At 42.5% G+C, this 13607-nt stretch overlaps 1 long non-coding RNA gene across 1 annotated transcript; it reads left to right on the plus strand.

Moving 5' to 3' along the window:
• Positions 1 to 137: 137 nt before the first annotated feature.
• On the plus strand, positions 138 to 8821 carry LOC134293238 (uncharacterized). The gene is made up of 2 exons (XR_010000259.1): positions 138 to 933; positions 8164 to 8821. It is a non-coding gene; the product is annotated as an uncharacterized LOC134293238 (long non-coding RNA).
• The last annotated feature ends 4786 nt before the right edge of the window (positions 8822 to 13607 follow it).

Consider the following 13607-nt stretch of genomic DNA (forward strand, 5'->3'; position numbering starts at 1 on the left):
CCTGTCTCTGGCTCTTGGGAAGAAGCTATGCAAGGTGAGCCCAGTGATTGCTGTTGTTCCTCAAGAGGAGCAAGTGTGGGACCCCTTTCAGAAGGAAACGGAGAAACCCCCCCAATTTTCTTGGGCGGTGATCAAGACGGAGGCTGCAACGTGGCCTGATGCCTCCCAACTGGCAGTAGCCCCACCGGACACACGTTCCAGGTATTTGACGGAGCAGGAACTGGGTCAGTTATTCTTGTCATTCATTATCACTCATGAGGAAAAAAAAAACGAGTGTAGAAAATGCAGAGTTAATTTGGGAAGCTTTCAGGGATGCGTCCAAGCGGCCTCCGTTTCCTGAGCATCCGTCTTCCAAAGCCTTGACATATTTGAACATCTCCCTGTCTTGAAACCCCATTTGTTGGGTGCGACTCGACCCTGGGTTTCAGCTGGAGGTCCATCTCCAAGGCATTTTGGACTCGGAAATCTGGACTCGGCCAAGGATTCCACCTGGATGGATTTCCATTTTCCTTCCTCTGCCGGCATTTCGGTGGTGGCCTATTTATAGCTCCGGTGCTGGAGAAGGAGGAGTGGGCTGTATTCTGCCAACCTCAGCAGAAAGCAGGCCATTGAGGCTGGCCTTTCCTTCCCTTTCCCTTTCCTTTCAGCTCTTCTTACGGCCAGGAAGCTCAGGTGGAATCTCCTCTCCTGCCATTTGGACCCAGGGCTCCATTGAGTCCTAGTTTCCAGGACAGTAAACACAACCCTGCTCCTTCCTTAGGCCGGGCATCCTTTCAGATATTTAAACATGGCTCATGTCCCCTTCTCTCATCCTGCTCTTCTGCAGGTGAAATAGTCCCAGGTCTTTAAGCTGCTCCATGGCTTCCAGAACTTGATCCTTTGAGTCACTCTTTGGTCACCTTCCACCTTGTCCATCTCCTTGTGTTATTCCAGGTAAAGAGGTCTAACCAAAGCCGAATTAGAGAGATACCATGACTTCTTAGACCAGTGATTCCCAATGTGGGTGTTACCGCCCCCGGTGGCACTTATTAGGACATGGGGGCGGGGCCAGGGGAGGGGCGGGGCCTCTTCCCAAGTGCCGGAGACAGGGCTGAGCACCTGAGGCACCTGTTAGGACACACACGGGGCGGAGCTAGAGGAGTAGGCGTGGCTTCTTCCCAAGAACCTGAGACAGGGCTGAGCCTCTATACCTCTCCTGAGGCGCTTGTTGGGACACAGAGGGCGGGGCTAAGGAAGGGGGCGGGGCCTCCTTCCAAGAGCCCAAGACAGGGCTGAGCCTCTATATTTCTCCTGAGAGGCCTTTTAAGACTAAAGGGCGGGGCTGGGGCAGGGGCGTGGCCTCTTCCCAAGAGCCCAAGACAGGGCTGAGCCTCTATATTTCTCCTGAGAGGCCTTTTAAGACTAAAGGGCGGGGCTGGGGCAGGGGCGTGGCCTCTTCCCAAGAGAGTGAGACAGGGCTGAGCCTCTATATTTCTCCTGAGAGGCCTTTTAAGACTAAAGGGCGGGGCTGGGGCGGGGGCGTGATCTCTTCCCAAGAGAGTGAGACAGGGCTGAGCCTCTATATTTCTCCTGAGAGGCCTTTTAAGACTATAAAGGGCGGGGCTGGGGCGAGGCCTCTTCCCAAGAGCACGAGACAGGGCTGAGCCTCTATGCCTCTCCTGAGGCGCTTGTTGGGACACAGAGGGCGGAGCTAGGGAAGGGGGCGTGGTCTCCTTCCAAGAGCCCGAGACAGGGCTGAGCCTCTATATTTCTCCTGGGAGGCCTTTTAAGACCAAAGGGCGGGACTGGGGTGGGGGCGGGGCCTCTTCCCAAGAGCGTGAGACAGGGCTGAGCTTCTATACCTTTCCTGAGGCACTTGTTGGGACACAGAGGGTGGAGCTAAGGAAGGGGGCGGGGCCTCCTTCCAAGAGCCTGAGACAGGGCTGAGCCTCTATATTTCTCCTGAGAGGCCTTTTAAACTAAAGGGCAGCGCTGGGGTGGGGGCGGGGCCTTTTCCCAAGAGCGTGAGATAGGGCTGAGCCTCTATATACCTCCCTTGAGGTGCTTGTTAGAACACGGGGGTGGGGTATAGAGGTCCAGGCCCATCAAGCACTTGGGAAGAGGCCCCTCCCCCTCCTGTAGCCCCGCCCCCTGTGTCCTGGCAGGCACCGCAGGACAGGGATAGAAGCTCAGCCCTACCTCAGAGCTCATAACTCCACCCATCTCAGTCCTGGGTAAGAAATACAATTATTATTATTATTGTTATTATTATCAACACAACGACGTTGTATGGCACAGCAAACAAGATAGATATGCTGGATTTCGTTTCGCAAAACCACAAGTCGAACACTTCCCAAGTGTCTAGGTCTGTGTGATGTATTTTCTGATGATGTGTGCAGATCCCAGTAGGGTGGCCTTTTGCAGTTGGCAGATAGTGATTTTGTCAATGTCTATTGTTTCCAAATGCCGGCTGAGATCTTTTGGCACAGCACCCAGTGTGCCCATCACCACTTATTATTATTATTATTATTATTATTATTATTATTATTATTATTATTATTATTTAAAATGCTGCCAAGCACATTGACCAAAATAGGTAATTTCACCATGGTTTAGTGGAGTCACACCTGGCCAAGGCATGCCTGGATCGTCCCTGCTTCCTTGGAGAAAGGAGTGTGCGCTCACAGAGACAACCGCAACGTATCTAGGTTATATATAATGGATGCATACATACATATCTAAACATATATAAACACTTAAACACTTGCAAGGCACATTCCGCAGATCGGCGCAATATGCAAATCTAAACTCCTGATGAAAATCACAAGCCGTCAGAAACGGGAACAGGTGTCTGAAAGAATAAACGTGAGGCTTTAATAAATATTTTAGCGCTGACAATTTCAGAAATGTTGTTTTTGAAAACATGGAAACGCTGTAATGCCTCGGGAAAAACCTAAAGGTTTAATGTTCGCAGGGATGCACTCAAGCAAACCGTGCCGCGCCGGGCTTGCTCCAACCGGAAATGCAGCTTGACGCGGATCTTGAGGGTCATTTGGGGACCACTCCTCGACCCAATGGCCATTCCTGTCATTTGAACCCATTGCTCCAAGTCCTCAGAGGGATTCCTAGACTCCAGACCTTTGATCATCTTAGTTGCCTTCAAATAGACACCTTACAGCAGGGCTCCCCAAACTAAGGCCAGTGGGCCGGATGCGGCCCTCCAAGGTCATTGACCTGCCCCCTGGTCTTATGAGACCATCTAGATGGCCTTTGAAGGTCTCCGTGCTTAGCTACAGCCTTATGAGACCATCTAGATGGCCTTTGAAGGTCTCCTTGCTTAGCTACGGCCTTATGAGATCATCTAGATGGACTTTGAAGGTCTCCTTGCTTAGCTACGGCCTTATGAGAACATCTAGATGGACTTTAAAGGTCTCCTTGCTTAGCTACGGCCTTATGAGATCATCTAGATGGACTTTGAAGGTCTCCTTGCTTAGCTACGGCCTTATGAGACCATCTAGATGGCCTTTGAAGGTCTCCGTGCTTAGCTACGGCCTTATGAGATCATCTAGATAGACTTTGAAGGTCTCCTTGCTTAGCTACAGCCTTATGGGACCATCTAGATGTCTTTTGGAGGTCACTTTCCTTACCTATGGTCCTATGAGACCGTTTAGATGGCCTTCGAAGGTCTCTTTGCTTACCTACGGCCTTATGAGAACATCTAGATGACTTTTGGAGGTCACTTTCCTTACCTATGGTCCTATGAGACCGTCTAGATGGCTTTTGGCGGTCTCTCTGCTTAGCTACGGCCTTATGAGAACATCTAGATGGCTTTTGGAGGTCACTTTCCTTACCTATGGTCCTATGAGACCGTCTAGATGGCTTTTGGAGGTCTCTTTGCTTAGCTACGGCCTTATGAGAACATCTAGATGGCTTTTGGAGGTCACTTTCCTTACCTATGGTCCTATGAGACCGTCTAGATGGTCTTTGGAGGTCTCTCTGCTTAACTATGGTCTTATGAGATTGTCTAGATCAGGGGTCCCCAAACTAAGGCCCTCCAAGGTCATTGACCTGGCCTCTGTCCTCAACTTTAGACTCAGGGTTGACCTATATGAAACGTCTTGAAGGCACACAACAACAACAATCCTAATTTTGGACTATTTCGTAGTCCGGCCGCCTTCCAAGAGCCTGAGACAGGGCTGAGCCTCTATATCTCTCCTGAGAGGCCTTTTAGGACTAAAGGGCAGGGCCTCTTCCCAAGAGCGAGAGACAGGGCTGAGCCTCTGTATCCCTCCCCTGAGGCGCTTGTTAGAACATGAGGGCGGGGTATAGAGGTTCAGACCCATCAGGCACTTGAAAGAGGCCCCGCCTCCTCCTCTAGCCCCGCCCCCTGTGTCCAGGACAGGGATAGAAGCTCAGCCCTGCCTCAGAGCTCGTAACTCCGCCCATGTCAGTCCTGACCGCCCATTTGTGGCCCCGCCCACCTCCCGCTCCCAGCTCTGCATCTTGGACTAGGGGAGAGCCTCAGCCCCGCCCTCTTGAGCAGGAGCCACGCCCACCCCCTAAGCCACACCCCTTTTCCACGGGGCAGTGAGTCATATTTTTTCTGGAAAGGGGGTGGCAGGCCGAATAAGTTTGGGGACCACTGATTTAGAGTAACCAGGTATTCCTGGATTATTTCTTTACTTATTTTGGGTTGCATTTCCCTTGAGAAATGCCCTCTGTAACTCACACCGAGGTCCAAAGAGATCACGGATGCCTGAGTGGCACCGGCTCACGCCATGAAAAGCCTGTCGCCCTCAAGGCGCTTCCCCGGGAACGCAACACTCCCAATTATACAACAATAAAATATACATCACCTGCTGCAGAGCCTGCATTTTTAATTCCTCCCTCCCTCCTCCAGATTGCAAGGGAAGGCGGTGGGTTGAGATAATTAATGATTTCATCATTTTAGGCGACTGTGTGGAACCTCCCCTTTCTTTCCACATGTCAACCTGGCAGCAGATCACAAAACACCCAAAGTTGGCTTCAGTGGCTAAAGGCCCGAGGCGGTTAGGGATGGTGGGAGTTGGAGTCCAAAACATCTGGAAGGAAGGCCCAAGTTGGCCCATGCCTGGTGTCATGGATACAGTCTGCCTTAATGCAAGAAGCTCCGGCGGGGAGGGGAGAAGGGGGATCACCCGTCAGCCCTGTCAGCAGCACGACGCCTTAAAAGGGATGTTAAAAGAGGTGTCATGTCGGCAAAGTAGGGAGCGTCTTTGCGCCAGACAGACAGGCGTTTGGTGATGCTCCGCCGGGGAGCTTCTCCTCCGGGGAAGGGGTTTGCGGGCAGAAGGGGCCGAGGAAGAACCAGAGTTCTTTCTTTCTCCCACCCTGGACATCATCCCACAGATATATATACTGTATGTACTCGAGTATAAGCCTAGTTTTTCAGCCCATTTTTAAGACTGAAAAAGCCCCCCTCGGCTTATACTCAGGTGAGGGTCCTGGTTGGCTTATATTTGGGTCAGATTATACTCGAGAATATATGGTACATTTATGATTTTTCTCTATTATTATTGGTATTACAGTAGAGTCTCACTTATCCAACATAAACGGGCTGGCAGAATGTTGGATAAGCGAATATGTTGGATAATAAGGAGGCATTAAGGAAAAGCCTATTAAACATCAAATTAGGTTATGATTTTACAAATGAAGCACCAAAACATCATGTTAGACAACAAATTTGGCAGAAAAAGTAGTTCTATGCTACATAATGCTATGTAGTAATTACTGTATTTATGAATTTAGCACCAAAATATCATGATATATTGGAAACATTGACTACAAAAATGGCTTGGATTATCCAGAGGCTTGGATAAGCGAGGCTTGGATTAGTGAGACTCTACTGTATTATTTTTCGCTATTATTCTTGCTACTATTACATTTATTTTACTCTATTTTTATTATTATTAATACATTTATTATTTCACTCTGATCTTATTATTATTATTATTACATTTATTATTTTACTCTATTTATTATTACATGTATTATTTTCCTGTAATTATTGTTATCATTACATGTATTATTTTACTCTACTATTATTAAAAGGATACATAAGCACATTTACATTGAAGAAGATGAGAAGAATGATTTGATCAGAGTCGGACAGTCTTATCTTAAATTTGAGCTTTATGTAAATATTCAAAAACATTTAACCTATTGATGCCTCAATTAATGTTAATTTTATTGGTATCTCTTTTTATTTCTGAAATTGACCACCTTCGGCTTATACTGGAGTCAAAGTTTTCCCAGGTTTTTTAGGGTAAAATTAGGTGCCTCAGCTTATATTCGGGTCGGCTTATATTCAAGTATATACGGTATATACCCCACTTGCCTAGTTTCCAACAGACCTCACAGCCTTTGAGGATGCCTGCCACAGATGTGGGCGAAACGTCAGGAGAGAATGTTTCCGAAATGTGGCCAGACAACCCAGAAAACTCACAGCAATTCATTAATAATAATACCATATATACTTGAGTATAATCCGACCCGAATATAAGCACCTAATTTTACCACAAAAAACTGGGAAAACATTGACTCCATTGTGTTGCCGAAGGCTTTCATGGCCAGGATCACAGGGTTATTGTATGCTTTTCGGGCTGTGTGGCCATGTTCCAGAAGTATTCTCTCCTGACGTTTCACCCACATCTGTGGCAGGCATCCTCAGAGGTTGTGAGGTTGTTGTTGTTATTATATTATTATTGTTGTTGTTGTTGTTGTTGTGTTGTTGAAGGCTTTCATGGCCGGGATCACAGGGTTGTTGTATGCTTTTCGGGCTGTGTGGCCATGTTCCAGAAGTATTCTCTCCTGACGTTTCGCCCACATCTGTGGCAGGCATCCTCAGAGGTTGTGAGGTTGTTGTTGTTATTATATTATTATTATTATTATTATTATTATTATTATTGTTGTTGTTGTTGTTGTTGTGTTGTTGAAGGCTTTCATGGCCGGGATCACAGGGTTATTGTATGCTTTTCGGGCTGTGTGGCCATGTTCCAGAAGTATTCTCTCCTGACGTTTCGCCCACATCTGTGGCAGGCATTCTCAGAGGTTGTGAGGTTGTTGTTGTTATTATATTATTATTGTTGTTGTTGTTGTTGTTGTGTTGTTGAAGGCTTTCATGGCCGGGATCACAGGGTTGTTGTATGTTTTTCGGGCTGTATGGCCATGTTCCAAAAGCATTCTCTCCTGACGTTTCACCCACATCTATGGCAGGCATCCTCAGAGGTATACCTCACAACCTGCCATAGATGTGGGCCAAACGTCAGTAGAGAATGCTTCTGGAACATGGCCATACAGCCCAAAAAACATACAACAACCCATTGACTCCATTATAAGCTATGATACCAAAAAATTACATTAATTGAGGCATCAGTAGTTTAAACGTTTTTGAATCTTTACATCAAACTGTAATTTAAGATATGACTGTTCAACTCCGATTAAATCATTATTTTCATCTTCTTGAATGTAAATGTGCTTATGTATCCTTTTAATAATAATGGAGTGAAATAATACATGTAATAATAATAATAAATGCAGTAAAATAACAAATGTAGTATTAAATAGAGTAAAATAATAAATGTATTAATAATAATAAAAATAGAGTAAAATAAATGTAAATGTAAGAACAATAATAGAGTAAAATAATAAATGTAATACAGTAGAGTCTCACTTATCCAAGCCTCGCTTATCCAAGCTTCTGGATTATCCAAGCTATTTCTGTCAAATTTGTTGTACAACATGATGTTTTGGCACTTAATTTGTAAAATCATAACCTAATTTGATGTTTAATAGGCTTTTCCTTAATCCCTCCTTATTATCCAAGATATTCGCTTATCCAAGCTTCTGCCGGCCCATTTAGCTTGGATAAGTGAGACTATACTGTAATAATAATTAATAGAGTAAAATAATAAATGTAACAATACCAATAATAATAGAGAAAAATAAAAAATATACCATATATACTTGAGTATAAGCTGACCTGAATATAAGCCCACCAGGACCCTCACCCGAGTATAAGCCGAGGAGGGTTTTTTTCAGTCCTAAAAAAGGGCTGAAAAACTAGGCTTATACTCGAGTATATACAGTAATAATAATAATAATAATAATAATAATAATAATAATAATGAGATCCCTTCTTTCCAGCCCTTTGTCCTGCTCTGTTTGTGTCAAACCACTTCATCACATGCGTGAAATTCTACTGAGCCGCCCACTTTAAGACACGCCAAGCTCCTGTGTTCATCCCATGACATAGGATTCCAATGTAGAGTACAGGTATGTCATGCCAGGATGGCCATTGAATCCCATTGAATCATAGAATAATAGAGTTGGAAGAGACCTCATAGCCTATTTAGTCCAACCCCCTGCCATGCAGGAAAAGCACAATCAAAGCACCCCCGACAGATGGCCATCCAGCCTCTGTTTAAAAGTTTCCAAGGAAGGAACTATTGTGCCAAATTGCTATGTGTGTGTGTGTAAAGAAATCCTTGCAAAAGTTATTTGCGAAAGATCTCAGCAAAAGAGCTCAGCTTTTTGCAGAGGTAAAGCCACGCCTCAAACAATGTATCGGTTTGATGGCAGATGGCTGGTTTTGTCAGTTGGGAATCTGGCCTTCCAGGGAGAGCACAGAAAAGACATGCTCTCTAGCTACGGTCAAGTAGCAGTTTAAATATGCTATGCTGGATATATTGAATGCTGATTGATTAGTTATTGATCTTATGCAACTACATGGACATTGTACGATTGCAGAACTGTTTTATATTTCAACTCAACAAGCAAGAGTGAAGTTCCTTTGTTCTTTCAATTTCTCTGCCTGGTCTGAGTCTTTTGCACATGGTGTTAACTGGACGCTGCTGGTTCCACTATATTCACTCCCTAACAGGAACAAGACACTGCCCAGACCCCAGTCACACCCCGCAGTGGATGCACAAGGACACTCACAATCTGCATGTTGGAAACCTCAAACACGCCACGGCCCTCCCGGCTTCACGCCCGGAATTCAGAAAACAATGTTTAAATACCCAAAATATAATCCTGCTTTCGACACATTGAAAAACCATGGGGAGAGGTTGCAAATGTGCCTGAGATTAGCCCCTCGATGCAAAAACCACAGGCGAATGCGGAAACACACCTATGATTTGCAGAAAAGGATGCGGGAGAAGTTGGGGAGAAAAAAGGCATTTATTATTCCACTCTAATTGTGTCAGGCCTAATCTTCCCTCCCGAATACAATACAGTAATAATTGATATTATTAGCTTTGATGATATTATTCTCCTGGAATATTTCAAGGAGGCGAAAGATTTATACGATCGGATGAGAAACCAGAGGATACAGTAGAGTCTCACTTATCCAACATAAACTGGCCATCAGAATGTTGGATAAGCGAAAATGTTGGATAATAAGGAGGGATTAAGGAAAAGCCTATTAAATGCCAAATTAGGTTATGATTTTACAAATTAAGCACCAAAACATCATGTTGTACAACACATTTGACAGAAAAAGTAGCTCAATACGCAGTAATGCTATGTAGTAATTACTGTATTTACGAATTTATCTCCAAAATATCATGATGTATTGAAAACATTGACTAAAAATGTGTTGGATAATCCAGAACGTTGGATAAGTGAGTGTTGGATAAGTGAGACTCTACTGTAATAAGATCAGAGTGAAATAATAAATGTATTAATAATAATAATAATAATAATAATAATAATAATAATAATAATAATATGATTTTACAAATTAAGCACCAAAACATCATGTTTTGCAACAAATCAACAGAAAAAGCAGTCCACGGTACCGTTATTTAGTAATTACTGTATTTATGAATTTAGCACCAAAATATCTCAGTAAAGTAAAGTCTCACTTATCCAATATAAATGGGCCGGCAGAATGTTGGATAAACGAATATGTTGGATAATAAGGAGAGATTAAGTAGAAGCCTATTAAACATCAAATTAGGTTATGATTTTACAAATTAAGCACCAAAACATCATGTTATACAACAAATTTGACAGAAAAAGTTGTTCAATACGCAATAATGCTATGTAGTAATTACTGTATTTATGAATTTAGCACCAAAATATCACGATGTATTGAAAACATTGACTACAAAAAGGCGTTGGGCCTCATCTCCTAGATCTCTCCTTAGGTATGGACAAGTACAGGAGGAATGTGGGCGAAACGTCAGGAGAGAATGCTTCTGGAACATGGACATCAAAACACCGCCATCCTGGAAGAAACTGAATTATTATTGTTACTAGCTGTGCCCGGCCACGCGTTGCTGTGGCAAAGTGGTGGTGTTATTGATTAAAAATTGTTGTGTAATTTTTATTTGACGTTACAGTAGAGTCTCACTTATTCAACACTCGCTTATCCAACACTCGCTTATCCAACGTTCTGGATTATCCAACACTTTTTTGTAGTCAATGTTTTCAATACATCATGATATTTTGGTGCCAAGTTCGTAAATACAGTAATTTCTACATAGCATTACTGCACATTGAACTGCTTTTTCTGTCAAATTTGTTGTATAACATGATGTTTTGGCGCTTAATTTGTAAAAGCATAACCTAATTTGATGTTTAATAGGCTTTTCCTTAATCCCTCCTTATTATCCAACATATTCACATATCCAACATTCTGCCGGCCCATTTATGTTGGATAAGCGAGACTCTACTGTATATTGAAAACATTGACTAAAAAGACATTGGCTACTAACAAATTGACTACAAATAAAGATAGAATTGCATAAAATGAACGTACAGTAGCAACATTGTCAGAAATTAAATCAATAAAAATACCCTCTGGTATGTGAGAGCCCCTATATAAATGGGCCAAAGAGATGGTTCTGGTATTCTGTACAATAAAACCTGTTGGAATCTACCAGCGTGTGTCTTGGTGCTTTTTCTGGTGGAAGACTGACCCACAGCACAACTGGGAGAAGAGAACCCGACAATTTGTACAGAATCACTTTGTCTCTCTAGCTCCTGCCTGCAGCAACATGGAGCGAGGAGAGAGAGAGATTCAACTCAAATATTCCCGGGGGGGGGGGGGGGGGAGAAGAAGCAAGCTCCGACGGAGAGAGGGAAGAATCTCACACTCCCTTGGACACAGCCACTCCCACCCCCCAACCATGGCCAGACAATGGAGGGTCACACTAGCTGGGCCGGAGGTTCAGGTTTTATTGTACAGAATACCAGAACCTTCTCTTTGGCCCATTTATATAGGGGCTCTCACATACCAGAGGGTAATTAAGGTTTTATGGCTGGCATCTATTCTTTGTCAGCCGATCGGAGATGTCAAAGATTGGAGATCATGACAATGAGACACGGATTAATTTTGTGTTTGGACTTGGGGCCTCATCTCCTAGATCTCTCCTTAGGTATGGACAAGTACAGGAGGAATGTGGGCGAAACGTCAGGAGAGAATGCTTCTGGAACATGGACATTAAACACCGCAATCCTGGAAGAAATTGAATTATTATTGTTATTAATATCTCACCTGCGTTGTTGTCCCTCGTTGACGTTTACGGTTGCGATGGGACTCGACGGCCGCGTCCACAGAACGAGAGGCGTCGGACGCTCATGACGGCCTCGATTTAGAAAGCGGCGCCGGCTGTGAAGGCGTTTACGGGCTTCACCTGGAGGACACCTCCAAGGAGTGGCTGGTTGAAGCTATTTATAGCACTCAAAGCGTGGCCTCCTCTTCTGCGGCAGGGAAGGAACCACATAGCATTCCTCCATCGTGGTGTCTGTGAAATTGCATATAGGTAGCAACCAAATCTATGTATCTATTTCTCTCTCTCAGTCATGTCATATCAACAGCCATCTATCTATAGCTGGATGGACATCTGTCAGGAAGGTTTGGATGGTGGGTGGCCAAAGAAAGTTGGACTGGGTGGGCCTGGGGGTCTCTTCCAACTCTAGGATTCTACGATATATCGATAGGAGTGATATATACACATATACACACATATATACCTGGGCTGTGGCGCAGGCTGGTGAGCAGCCAGCTGCAACAAATCACTCTGACCAAGAGGCTATGAGTTCGAGCCCAGCTCGGAGCCTGCGTTTGTCTCTGTCTTTGTTCTATGTTAAGGCATGGAATGTTTTATCTCCTTGTTTTTAACATGTGATGTATGTATTGATTGTATGACTGCTTTTCATGTTTGATTTTACAATGTGTAATTTGTCACTGTTTTTATTATTGCTGTGAGCCGCCCTGAGTCCCCTCAGGGAGATGGGGCGGGATATAAGAATAAATTTATTATTATTATTATAATGGTTGCCTATATGTGTAATGTGAGAAGGGTGGAATATAAATACTGTAAATAAATAAATAAATAAATAAATAAATATATCACTCCTATCGATATATCGTAGAATCCTAGAGCTATATACTGTGTGTGTGTGTATATATATATATATATATATATATATATCAGTTATATTTGTGTATCTATTTATTATTATTTATTATTTTATTTACTACATTTATATCCCATTCTTCTCACCCCGAAGGGGACTCAGAGTGGCTTACAAATCAAATGAACATACATTATTAGCATAGCACAATATAAGCATGACTATATTGTACTATATAATTATATGGTAATATTATTAGTAATATTACATTTAATATATAATATATAATTAATATTATTATATTGCATTATTACTAGTATAATATTGCATTACATTATAATGTTATCAATATTATAAGTATATATTTATATATTTTTAAATTATTGTATTATATATATATATATATATATATATATATATATATATAAATATAAAATAAATGTACATACAATATACAGTAGAGTCTCACTTATCCAAGCCTCGCTTATCCAACGTTCTGGATTATCCAAGGCATTTTTGTAGTCAATGTTTTCAATACATCGTGATATTTTGGTGCTAAATTTGTAAATACCATAATTACAACATAGCATTACTGCGTATTGAACTACTTTTTCTGTCAAATTTGTTGTAAAACAGGATGTTTTGGTGCTTAATTTGTAAAATCATAACCTAATTTGATGTTTAATAGGCTTTTCCTTCATCTCTCCTTATTATCCAACATATTCGCTTATCCAACATTCTGCCGGCCCGTTTATGTTGGATAAGTGAGACTCTACTGTGTATATATATATATATATATATATATAGATATGTATGTGTGTGTGTATATCACTCCTATCGATATACAGTAGAGTCTCGCTTATCCAGTGTAAACGGGCCAGCAGATGCTTGGATAAGCGAATATGATGAATAATAAGGAGAGATTAAGGAAAAGCCTAATAAACATCAAGTTAGGTTATGATTTTACAAATTAAGCATCAAAACATCCTGTTTTACAACAAATTTGACAGAAAAAGTAGTTCAATACGCAGTAATTCTATGTAGTAATTACTGTATTTACAAATTTAGCACCATAATATCACGATGTATTGAAAACATTGACTACAAAAATGCGTTGGATAATCCAGAACGTTGGATAAGTGAGACTCTACTGTATCATAGAATCCTAGAGCTATATACTGTATCAACCATATCTGTGTATCTACTCTTCCTCTCTGGGATTC

The sequence above is a fragment of the Anolis carolinensis genome, unplaced genomic scaffold, assembly GCF_035594765.1.
Source record: "Anolis carolinensis isolate JA03-04 unplaced genomic scaffold, rAnoCar3.1.pri scaffold_7, whole genome shotgun sequence".
Lineage (NCBI taxonomy): Eukaryota > Metazoa > Chordata > Lepidosauria > Squamata > Dactyloidae > Anolis > Anolis carolinensis.